General features: G+C 43.7%; 1 protein-coding gene across 3 annotated transcripts in view; it reads right to left on the reverse strand.

Moving 5' to 3' along the window:
* Window positions 1–13,101, reverse strand: part of C5H6orf89 (chromosome 5 C6orf89 homolog) — a 44,758-nt gene that overhangs the window by 16,017 nt on the left and 15,640 nt on the right. The gene's annotated exons all lie outside the window — the stretch shown is intronic.

A 13,101-nucleotide genomic window follows, 5' to 3' on the forward strand; every position in this document is an offset into this window, starting at 1 on the left:
CAAGCTACCCATGGAGTATTTGATATACTAAAAGCAGTAACAAGTCTCACACTGGAGACATTATTGGTGCCCACTCGAGCAAATCTATGAGCAACGGGATGACAGTGACAGTGACTATCTCTCTGGCCCTATATATATTTGCTTTTAATAAAAACCCTTGAAAAGTAAGTGGGGGAAGAAAACCTAGTGAAGGAAAAAGAAAAAGAACAGAGGGCTGAGAGATAGTACAGTGAGTTGGGTGCTTGCCTTGCATGCTGCTGACACAGGTTAGATCACCAGCATTCCAGATAGTCCCTTAGTACCATCAGGAGTAATTTCTGAGTGCAGAGCTAGGAGTTACCCCTAAGCAACACCAGGTATGCCTCCCTCCCCCACAAACCCAGGTACTTGTTCTTTCTTGATCTTCCTTCACTAGGTTTCAAATTTTTTTGTTTTCGTCCTGGCTCTATGTGCAGGGATCACTCCTGGCAGACCCCGGGGACCACGTGGCATATCAAGGATTGAACCTGGGCTAGTCACATGCCAGGTAAGAACCCAACCACTGTGCTATCTCTCTGGACCCTTTTTGTTCAAAAACTTTTTTTTTTTTTCAGAAAATAACTCAGTACCCCTTCCAGAAATTTTCCTTCTTAAGGCAAATAGAAAGTAACTCTCAATAGGACCTACGGCTACTACTATCTGCTGGACAATTTCAGGTTCCCTCTGTGGTATGGTTATTACCCACTTTGGGAAAGACTGTAAGAAAGGAACAAAATTCTTAATAAAGAAATGATAAAAAAGGGAATATATTCAAGTCTATCTATATAACTATGTATATCTATAGTTAACATGTTGCTTAAAAACATTTCACTGAATGAGTTAGAAAGAGAGGGACAGACATAGAAGGACTGCACTCATTTGTGGAGTATAGAATAACATCACATGAGGCTAATACCCAAGGACAGTAGATACAAGGGCCAGGAGGGATTGTCCCATAGCTGGAAGCCTGCTTCATGAGCGGAGGGGAGAAGGCAGATGGAACAGAGAAGGGATCACTAAGAAAATGATGGCTGGAGGAATCAGTCGGGATGGGAGATGTGTGTTGAAAGTAGTTAATGAACCAAACATGATGACCTCTCGGTGTCTGTGTTGCAAGCCACAATGCCCAAAAGTAGAGAGAGAGTGCTGGGAATATTGTCTGCCATGGAGGCAGGGGGAGGATGGGAAAAGGGGGGGTACACTGGGGATATTGGTGGTGGAGAATGTGCACTGGTGGAGGGATGGGTGTTTGATCATTGTGTGATTATAACCCAAACATGAAAGCTTGTAACTATCTCACAGTGATTCAATAAAATTAAAAAAAAAATTCACTGGGCCATACTGGGAATAGAACTCAAGAGCTTACACATGCAAGGAATGCACTTTACCACTGAGCCACACCCTTGGCTCTAAAAACAGTTTTAGTCAATGATGAACTTATGCATTTGTGGTCCCAATAAGCTAGGCAGTATGGCTGTAGGAAGCTGTATCATTTATGTTTACATAGTCACTCGATGATGTTCCCTCAATGATGAAATCATCTAATGACACATTTTCCCAATCATTAAGTGACACATGACTTTACATATGAGATTATTCAACATATATTAAAGACCAAAGTAAATTCAGTGAAGAAAAGCGTGATTGGGTAAATTATATTGGAACCTGTGAAAGTAAATGAAATTTGATCCTGATTTTTCACTATACACACTCAAATAAATTCTATATTAACTAAAGATAAAATAGATAAGACTGAAAAATAACAGGAAAGCAAGAGATGATTGTCTGTTGGACAGTTTTTGGGCCATGCCTGGTGATGCTCGGTGCAAGCTCCTGGCTCTGTGCTCAGGGATCATCCCTGGGCTTGGGGCATCTCATGTGGTTCCAGGGATTGAACTCTGGATTACTGTATAGAACTAATACTCTACTGATTGTACTATAAACTTTTTATAATTTTAGGAACAAGGCTTCATGAGCAAGATACAAATGAAGATACTTAAATAAAACTAGATTTGGTGCCAGAGTGATAGTACAGCTTGTAAGGCATTTACCTTGCACTCAGCCAACCCCGATTTGATCCCCAACATCCCATAGGGTCCCCCGAGCCCACCAGGAATGGGCTGCAGAAGGCTGTATCATGTATATTTCATGAGTACAGAGAAAGGAGTAACCTCTGAGCACTGCTCTGAGCACGCCAAAATAAAAAAGAGATTTGACTAATATTTGCAAATGAAGAACAAAGAAATCTAATGTACAATCAACTCCAATTTTATACAAATATTTTAAAGAATAAAGAATATGAACAAGTAATACACATAATAATGATGGTCTATAAAACTTATGCAAAGAATTCCACCATGAATAATCCAAGAAATGCAACTTAAGATGCAACCAGGGCTTGACAGGTAGCTCTCTAAGCTGGAAAGTATGGTCTGCACACAGGAAACCAGTGACTGATCCTGGACACCACAAGGTCACTAAGCACAGTCAGGAACAAACAGAACTTGAGCATAACCAGGTGTGATTCAAACTTTCCCCTATCAAAATTAATTAGTAAAAAAAAAAAACCAACCTTGGGACTAGAGATATGGTACAGGAGGTAAGGCATTTCTGCCATATATGTGGCTGATCCCAGTTATATCCTCAGCACCATAAATAGTTTCCCAATGGCCACTATGAGCACCTCTGCACTGAGCCAGCAATAAGCCTTACACCTCTTCTTTGTGAGTGGGTTTTTTTGTTTTTTTTTTTGAGGCGGGGCGGGGAGGTGGGAGCATTTAGGCATTAACCTAAGCAGTGACCCCTGTTCGATCCCATTGGGGCATCCTTTATGGTCATCGGAGGCCTACTAGAAATGATCCCTGAACACAGAGCCAGGAATAAGGCCTGAGCACTTCCAAGTGTGGCCAAAAGCCAAAACCAAAACACAAAATATAAACAAGCAAAAAAAAAAAAAAAAAAAGAAAAAAAAAAGAAAAAGTCCAACCTCTCAAACAAAATATAAATATAGACTTGAACTCAAGAAAAACAGACCTCAGCCAGTGGGGCTCTCTGCAGGAAAGTGACGGCAGAGGGGCTCTCAGGGGGCTTTCTGGTGCCTGGAAGGTACTTACAAAGAAAATACTCTTAGGTCAGCTCACGGAGAACAACCATTAACATGCCTGGGAAATTGGAGCAGGCAGTCACTGTATTCAGGTCATTAATCTCTTAATAACAGAGTCTCTGTACACAGGTTAGAAAATCTCTTTCTAATAAAGGTGTTGAGTGGCCGCTGTGCTCAGTCTCTAGCCCTCATTCAGCCCGCAACTCCCTTCCCCCACATGGCCTTCGACTACAATGTAGTTGGTGATCGCTTCTCTGAGTTGACCTTTCCCCGGAACGTGAGGCCAGCCTCGAAGCCATGGAGTCAACCTCCTGGTACTTATTTCTACAGTTCTTGGGTGTTAGTCTCCCACTCTGTTATTCTATATACCATAGATGAGTGCAATCTTTCTATGTCTGTCTCTCACTTTCTGACTCATTTCACTCAGCATGAAACTTTTCATGCCCATCCACTTGACTACAAAATTCTTGACCTCCTTTTTTCTAACAGCTGCATAGTATTCCATTGTATAGATGTACCAAAGTTTCCTCAACCAGTCATCCGTTCTGGGGCATTCGGGTTTTTTCCAGATTCTGGCTATTGTAAACAGTGCTGCGATGAACATACATGTGCAGATGTTGTTTCGATTGTACTTTTTTGCCTCTCTGGGATATATTCCCAGCAGTGGTATTGCTGGGTCAAATGGGAATTCAATATCTAATTTTTTGAGAGTCGTCCAAATTGTTTTCCAGAAGGGCTGAACCAGTCGGCATTCCCACCAGCAGTGAAGAAGGGTCCCTTTCTCCCCACATCCTCTCCAACAGCGGTTGCTTTTGTTCTTTTGGATGTGTGCTAGTCTCTGTGGTGTGAGGTGGTATCTCAAAGTTGTTTTGATCTGCATCTCTCTGATGATTAGTGATGCAGAGCACTTTTGGCTCTTCATCACTAATCATCAGAGAGATGTGGGTCAAAACAACTATGAGATACCACCTCATACCACAGAGACTGGCACATATCTAAAAGAACAAGAGCAACCACTGTTGGCATGGATGTGTGGAGGAGGGTCTCTCCTACACTGCTGGTAGAAATGCCACCTCGTTCAGCCCTTTTGGAAAACAGTAAGGACACTTCTCAAAAAATTAGAAATTGAGCTCCCATTTGACCCGGCAATACCACTACTGAGAATATACCCAGAGAGGCAAAAAAGTATAGTCAAAACACCCAAAGGTTGTAGAGAAAAAAATTAGGAGGTCTGCCCCACAGCTTGGAAACTGGCCTCACATGCTGGTGGAAAAGTCAGTTCAGATAGAGAAGGGAACACCAAGTAAAATGTGGTTGGAAATCCTGAGCAGGGAGGGAGATACATGTCGTGAGGACCCATTTGGGTTGGAAGATGCGAGCTAAAAGTAGACTGTAGACCAAACATTATGGCCTCTCAATACCTCTATTGCAAACTACAACACCCAAAAGGAGAGAGAACGAAGGGGAATGCCCTACCACAGAGGCAGGGTGGGGTGGTATGGGATGGGGCAAGGGTGGTGGGAGGGATACAGGGATCATTGGAAGAGGTAAATGGGCACTGGTGGAGGGATGGGTAAACGATCACTGTATGAGTACAATGCAAACACAAAAGTTCATAAGTCTGTAACTGTACATCACAGTGATTCTCTAATAAAAAGTTTAAAAAAAAAAAAAAAGAAAATCTCTTTCTAGGACTAAATAAATAAATCACTGTATCACTGTCATCACTGTCATCCTGCTGTTCATCGATTTACTCAAGCAGGCACCAGTAGTGTCACCATTCGTCCCAGCCCTGAGATTTTAGCAGCCTCTCCTTATTGTTTTTCCCAATGATTGGAGGCTCTTTTCAGGGTCAGGGGAATGAGACCTGTTATTGTTACTGTATTTGGCATATGGAATATGCCACAGGGAGCTTGCCAGACTCTTCCATGCAGGCGGGATATTCTCGGTAGCTTGCTGGGCTCTCTGAGAGGCATATATATATATATATATATATATATATATATATATATTTTCCCCCTTTATGATGATGAAGCAGCCGCGTGGTCCAGGAATATGTCTTCTCATGTGTGAGGCTTGGTCTGAGCGTGTGGGAAGCAGCCTAGAGCATGGCGGCGGTGGGGTAGCGGAGGTCGGTTGCCAGGGATGGGTCCCTTGGGGCAGGGACCCCCTGCCCCTGTCTAGGGCACCCTTGGTGCGGAATCCAGTGCCAAGGTTATGAGGCCTCATTTTTACCCTTTGGGTAAAAAGGAAAAGGAAATACATAGAAAAGAGCCAAAACCAGCTCTTTTGGGGGCTGGAGCGATAGCACAGCGGGTAGGGTGTTTTCCTTGCATGTGGCAGATCTGGGTTCGATTCTAGCATCCCAAATGGTCCCCTGAGCACCGCCAGGAGTTAAATTCTGAGTGCAGAGCCAGGAGTAACCCCTGTGCATTGCCAGGTGTGACCCAAAAAAGCAAAAAACCAAACAAAACCAAAACCAGCTCCCCAAGAAGGGGCGCTCTGGTTTGCTCACTGCTTGGCCAACAGGGTCTCAATATGCACTCGCCAACTGAATGGAAAAAAAGAAACCTTCACTTCCTAGAAGTCTGAACAACTGAATTATGTCTACAGGGAGAAAAGTATCAAATGAGCAGACTGAATTCACAAAACCCTCAAAAGTACCACCTAAGGAGCGGTTCTATTAAAAATGTGCCCAAGAAACGTCTGTCAAGTGCAGGACAAGCTCCCCATGACCTCCACTGAAGTACGCACAACGTTTAACCAGGCTGATTCCCAGCAGTGCCCTTGGCTGAGCACCTCCTCTAGCACCCTGGGCACGAGCAGGGAAGTCTTGACTTCCTTTGGTCAAGGTCCTCTTACATGGGTGGCAGCATACCCAGAGCCAATCTCACACCATAGGGTAGAGACGAACCCAAGAAACCATTGCACCTAGGGTGTGTATTTGAAGCAATGCAAAGGAAACTATGCTAGTCAATTTCAATGCAGTCAGTTTCCTCATCTTTATTTTTGTTTTTTGTTTTAGTTCCTCTACCAGTCTGTGCTTGCGCAGGGATCATTTCTGGTGGGACTTGGGGGGCCACAAGGGGGTGAGATGGCAAGGACTGAACTAATATATTAAATGCCTTAACTGCTATACTATCTCTCTGGTCCAGAGAGATAGTTTGAAAGGGAAATAAAAATTGGAAACTGCTTATTTGACTGCTGCAAAGACTAAGAAAACGGTAAGGCAGAGAACGCAGCACAGTGCCTGGTATGTGCTTATGCTGGCAGAGCTGTTATTAACTCAATTGGTTATCTCACTTTCATTTTTTATTTTGGGGGTCATACATGACAGTGTTCAGGGGACCATGAGGATCTAGAACCAAAACCAAGAGTCCTGCACACAGAATATGTGCCCCACCCTTCGAGCTCTCTCTCTGGCTGTGGGTTATAACCACATTTGTTCTTTGCAAATAAAAAAGGAAAGCATTCTTTGAAGTAAGAGCTTTTTCTCCTTGGGTACTGGCCTGGACTCTGTAAGCTTCATCAGGTCAGTGACAATCTGCATTTCTCAAAGGTCACTGAAGTTGCAAGATCCCTTTTAACCTACTCCTGAACATCCACTGATGCACAAAATTTCAACTATGCAATACAGACATACAGAGAGATCCACCTCTCACTGTATATGCCAACTATCCCAGAGTTTCTCAATATAAATGGGTGCTTCAATTAAAAATTGTAAATGCCCATGGGGCCAGAGAGATAAAGTGCTTTCCTTACACTTGGTCAACCTGAGCTTGATCCCTGGCACCCCATGTTGTTCCCCAGTGCCATCAGGGGTGGTTCCAGAGTACAGAGCCAGGAGTAACCCCTGAGCATCATCAAGTGTGGCCCAAAAACAAAACAAAAAGAAACGTACTCTCTCTAATACACACACATTACATACATACATATACATATACACATATGTATATATATATACATATATATATATTCCTAGATGTACAAAACATCTAGAAATCAAATTGCAGATTCATGCTTGGCTGAAGACAGAGCCAGCAGGCAGTAAGCATGAAGTGATGCAAAGACTATAGAGTTTAGAAACTAAATTTCAAAGCCTGGTTTGCCTCTGGCTGGAGCAATAGTACAGCAGGCAGGGCGTTTGCCTTGCATGCAGCCGACCTGGGTTTGATTCCTCTGTCCCTCTTGGAGAGCCCAGCAAGCTACCGAGAGTATCCTACCCGCATGGCAGAGCCTGGCAGGCTACCTGTGGTGTATTCAATATGCCAAAAACAGTAACAAGTCTCACAATGGAGACATTATTGGTACTCGCTCCAGCAAATCGATGAGCAACAGGATGACAGTGATACAGTGATACAGGTTTGCCCCTATTAGCTAGTCAGTACCCTTACCTTACCATTCCTGTTCTCAGTTTCCTCATTGGAAAAAATGGACAAATGTTCTACATTAGTTTTAAGACTCATTTTGGGATCTAAGACTCAACATTCCATGGAAGGCTAAAACACAAGCAGAGAGGTGGCTGGGTAAAGAGTAGAGATAAAAGGCCTGTGGATGTGGCCCAGTGGTAGAGGACTTGCCTTTCATATGTGAGGTCCTGAGATCCATCCCTGGCAATGCCACTGCCTCACACAGCTGAGTGAAATCCTCATAACACCAGAATGATCCCTGGCACTAGGCTAGGTGCAACCCCAGACACCAGCACCACCACCATAGCAACAATGGAAAGTAGACAAAAAGCTGTGAGGCTGGAGAACAGTGATAGTACAGCAGGTAGGGAGCTTGCCCTGCACAAAAGTTAACTCGAGTTCAATTCCCAGCATCCCCAAGTCCTGACAGCGCACAGAGCCAGGAGTAAGCCCTGAGTACCACTGGGTGTGGCTCAAAAAAAATATACAGGGCTGGGGCTAGGGCTGGGGGAATCATTAAGTATGTGAATGGGAAGAAAAGAGCCAATAGCTTATTTTTTTAAAACTTGCATCAGCTGGAACCTATTTCTTTAGGGAACTTAGAGCAAGCCTCTGGTGACATATGAGAGTGTAGAACTCCAAAATCAAGCATACAGCTAGACTCTTCAGGTATATCGTGTTGCTATGAGCTACTATGTTCAGAGGCTAAGAGCTCAAACTTTTTTTTTTTTTTGCTTTTTGGGTCACACCCACCGATGTTCAGGGGTTACTCTTGGCTCTGCACTCAGGAATCACGCCTGGTGGTGCTTGGGGGACCCTATGGGATGCTGGGAATCAAATCCAGGTCGGCCATGTGCAAGGCAAATGCCCTCCCCACTGTGCTATTACTCCAGCCCCCAAGAGCTCAAACTGTGAAGGCAGAATGCTTGGGTTCAAATTATGACTTACTCACCTTGGGACCCTGAGCAAATGACCTGACCCTACTCTACTTAGTGTCTTCATCTGCAAAACGTGCATAAATCGTTTTGTAGGGATCTGCCTTACAGGGATTGCATAAGACTAAATGGGTTAACATATGGGAAATCTGGGGCCTGGAGAGATAGTACAGTGGGTCAGGCTCTTGCCTTGCACACAGCCGATCATGGCTCCTTCCCCAGCAGTTCCTAAATACAGATGCCTCCAGCACAGTGTGTGTGTGTGTGTGTGTGTGTGTGTGTGTGTGTGTGTGTGCAGTTCCTAAATACAGATGCCTTGGCTCCTTCCCCAGCAGTTCCTAAATACAGATGCCTCCAGCACAGTGTGTGTGTGTATGTGTGCAGTTCCTAAATACAGATGCCTCTAGCTGTGTGTGTGTGTGTGTGTGTGTGTGTGTGTGTAGCCCTTTGGCCTGGAAATACTAATGAAAGTTTATTGTCTACTGTAGAGGAGGTACTTATGTGACTCACAGAAAGTTCACTTTATTCTCATCAAGAGGTTCTGGGTAGGGGGGTGCAGAAAGCTAGGGTTTCCTCCCGCTGCTGAAAGTGAAGGGGGAAAGCTCCATTTCTATTGTCTCTGCTCCCTGGGCGGCACCTGGAGGCCATTTGTGGTGATGCTTACAGTGCAACGCCAGTGCTCCCGCTACCTCCCCTCCACCGGGCAAGGCCTGGGCTGTGTGCAGGCGAAGGAGCCCTGCATGCAGAGAGCCTTGGGTCTGCCCCCTTGCACCTGAGGACTGCCACCACCATTATTTCTGGATATGGTTCCTAGAAAGCTAAAAATGCTTTTTTGTTTGGTTGGTTTCAGGGCCACATCTGGCAGTACTCAGGTCTTACTCCTGGCTCTGCTCTGAGGGGTCAGCTGGAGGGGGTCAGGGGACCATATGGGATGCAGGGCTGGAACCTGCATTAGCCACGTGCAAGAGTCCTGACTGCTGTCCTATATCTCTGACCCCAAAGTTCAGAATTAATTTTTTTTTAAAGAAACAGTATGTTCTCGGACTTCCTTTAGGGAACTGAATCTGCCTTACCTATCTCTCTGGATATTTATTTTAAAGACATTGCCTTCACATTCTTATAGAAGGCAGCTATTTTTGGTACTGTGATGGTAAATAATCTTTAAATATTTTTTCCCACCCTCCTAAAGTACCAGGAGAGAACTCCCACTTTTTGCACCTGTTACCCAATAATATGTTTCTATTTACTCATGTCAGAGGTTCCCAAAAATTTAGTTGACCTACCACGATCCCTCAGTGCTCTCCTAGAATTTCACCCTTCTTCTTCTTCTTCTTCTTTTTTTTTTAAATTTTATTGAATCACTGTGAGATAGTTACAAGCTTTCATGTTTGGGTTACAATCTCACAATGATCAAACACCCCTCCCTCCACCAGTGCACATTCCCCACCACCAATATCCCGGTATACCCCCTTTTCCCATCCTCCCCCTGACTCAATGACAGACAATATTCCCCATACTCTCTCTCTACTTTTGGGCATTATGGCTTGCAACACAGACACTGAGAGTCATCATGTTTCGTTCATTATCTACTTTCGGCACACATCTCCCATCCTGACTGATTCCTCCAGGCATCATTTTCTTAGTGATCCCTTCTATATTCCATCTGCCTTCTCCCCTCTGCTCATGAAGCAGGCTTCCAGCTATGGGGCAATCCTCCTAGCCCTTGTATCTACTATCCTTGGGTATTAGCCTCATGTGATGTTATTCTATACTCAACAAATGAGTGCAGTTCTTCTATGTCTGTCCCTCTCTTTCTGACTCATTTCACTTAGCATGATACTCTCCATGACCATCCACTTATAAGCAAATTTCATGACTTCATCTCTCCTAACAGCTGCATAGTATTCCACTGAGTAGATGTACCAAAGTTTCTTTAACCTAAGTCATCTGTTTTAGGGCACTCGGGTTGTTTCCAGATTTTGGCTATTGTGAGCAGTGCTGGAATGAACATATAGGTACAGATGTCAATTCTACTGAATTTCACCTTCTTAAGAGAACAAACAGCCCCCCTGCTCTATTTTGCCCGCAGAGGACACTACCCCTCAGATCCCTCCTCCAGGGAGGAGGGATCGCCCACTGTGGCAAACAGTGCGTTATACAACTAGGCATCCTTAGGCTCCTTCCAAATGCTTCACAAAATAAGTTTACATGTCTACACCTTCCCAGAATCGTCACATGGAGGGAAATACAGTATCAGCACCCACATTTCTAAGTAAAAGCAGCACTTTAGTGGAAACAACATTCAAGAGCTGAAACCACACCCTGCCAATGTTCTCTACATCTCAGCTCTCATTTTAGTTCCATCAACAAGGCAAAATATTAATGTGGAGAGGCCTGTAGACAAGACACTCAAATTTCTTGAATTTTAAAATTCTGATTTATATTATCAGCAATCAGGAACCATTGGATACCATTTCTTAACTCAGGGGTCTATAGGGATTTGTTTTATGAGATGGAAGTAAAAAAGTAATAGCCATCAGGTTTCTCCCAAAGACAGTCTTCTCTTCAGTGTTTCAGAGCAGAGGACGCCTTTCTGGTGAGGGGAGGAGGTGGGAGAGACAGGAAGGGAGGCTGGTGTGTCTGAGGAAGCAGCACAGACTGGCCCAGCTGACAAGTTCCAGAGGCTCTTTCCACAACATGCTCTGCTCTCTCCTGATAGGAGGTGAAATTCATTGTTTTCATAGTTTGGTTGATGACATTTCAAAAACAGCCTCCCCATAAATACAAGGAAGTTATGTTAGGATTTAAAAACTCTAAATATATGAATTAAAAAAAAAACCTCACATGGCCGAGTTTTTATTTTAAATGTTCCCCTCCTCTGATTTTGATACAATTTTGGAAATTTTCCCATGATTTCATCAAGTGTACTATAAAGTCTTTCAAAGGAAATCAAATACAAGTGATGATTTTTATGACTAACTCATTTTGGTTTAAAGAATGACATTATGATTCTAAACGTTAGTCTCAACTAGTATTTGTTTTCCCCTGAAAACAATACTTTGAGAAAATACCCTTTCAAAAGAATTATGCTGATTCTTTTTGCTTGTTTTGGGGTCATACTCAGCCATGCACAGGCTTTGCACTCATGCATCACTCCTGGTGGGCTCAGGGACCATACATATGGGATGCTGGGAACTGAATCCGGGTCAGCCATATGCAAAGCAAGTGCACTACCTGCTGTACTATCTCTCTAGTCCCACTCCCCTATTCTGATACTTTTAAGGCTGGCTTGTATATTTTAAGAGGTAGCTTGTTTCTTTTTGTTTGTTTTTTTGATTTTGTTTTGTTTTGTTTTTGCTTTTTGGGTCAAACCCAGCATTGCTCAGGGGTTACTCCTGGCTCGGCACTCAGTAATTACAACTGGTGGTGCTTAGGGGACATATGGGATGCCGGGGGTTGAACCAAGGTCGGCTGTGTGCTCCGGCCCCAAGTGAGCTTGGGTTTTAGTTTAGTTGTTTTTTTTTTTGGGGGGGGGGTGGTCATACCTAGTGATGCTCACTGCGCTCAGGCATCACTTTTGGTGGGGCTTGAGGGACTATTTGGGATGCTAGGGATTGAACCTGGGTCACCCCATGCAAGGCAAGCACTCTACCCGCTGTACTATCACTCTAGTCCCTGATTTTAAGAGCTAGTATCTGAAAGAATTATATATTTGATAGTAGCTGAAAGATTCCTTGAAAGCTTTTATTCCTACAGACTAACTTACTTTTCATCATACTGGGGTAGGAAGTGAATCCAAATCTTTCCTTCTAACTCGTACTTGTATAAATCTCTCTGCTATATATAGTCTCATAGAAAAAAAATAGTTACTACTACGTTTCTTTTAGGCTTAAAAAATTATATTCAGTTCTGGAGAGATCGTATAGCAGGACCAGTGCTTGCTTGCTTTGCATGCAGCTGGTTTGATCCCAGCACAACATAGGGCCCTCTGAGTCCCACCAGAAGTGATCCCTTAGTGCAGAGTCAGAAGAAAGTTCTGAGTACCACCAGGTGTGGCCCAAACTCCCCCCGCCCCCCAAAAAAACCATACTGAGTGCTAAAACTTTCAGAACATGATCATAAAAATGTCTATAATGCACATATGGCATTACTTTATTGATCTCCTCATATGGGCAAATAAGGCAGCATCTTTTTTTTCTTTTTGACCTTTTGGGTTACGCCCAGCGATGTTCAGGGATTAATCCTGGCTCTGCATTCAGGAATCACTCCTGGTGAATTCTGGGAACCATATGGGATGCCAGGGATTGAACTCAGGTCGGCCACATGAAAGGCAAATGCCCTACTCTCTGTATTATCACTCTGGCCCCAAGACAGCATCATTAAAAAAAAATTATATTTCACACTTGTTGGTATACAACATCCCATAATCTCAGGCCTAGCTAGGCCTGGATATAAACGTTGTTTTCTGTTACTGTTACTTTAACTGACTATACTTCTGGGTGTGTAACTGACTTTGTCACTGTTTCCGTTGACTAAGTTAATTTGCATACTCTGCCTATGTGGCTGAATATCATTAGTTAGTACATCAACCTACTTAATAAGAGGGGGTTGAACAGGCTGCTCTCGGGCAGGCCAT

This window comes from Sorex araneus, chromosome 5, assembly GCF_027595985.1.
Source record: "Sorex araneus isolate mSorAra2 chromosome 5, mSorAra2.pri, whole genome shotgun sequence".
NCBI classification, from domain to species: Eukaryota; Metazoa; Chordata; class Mammalia; order Eulipotyphla; family Soricidae; genus Sorex; species Sorex araneus.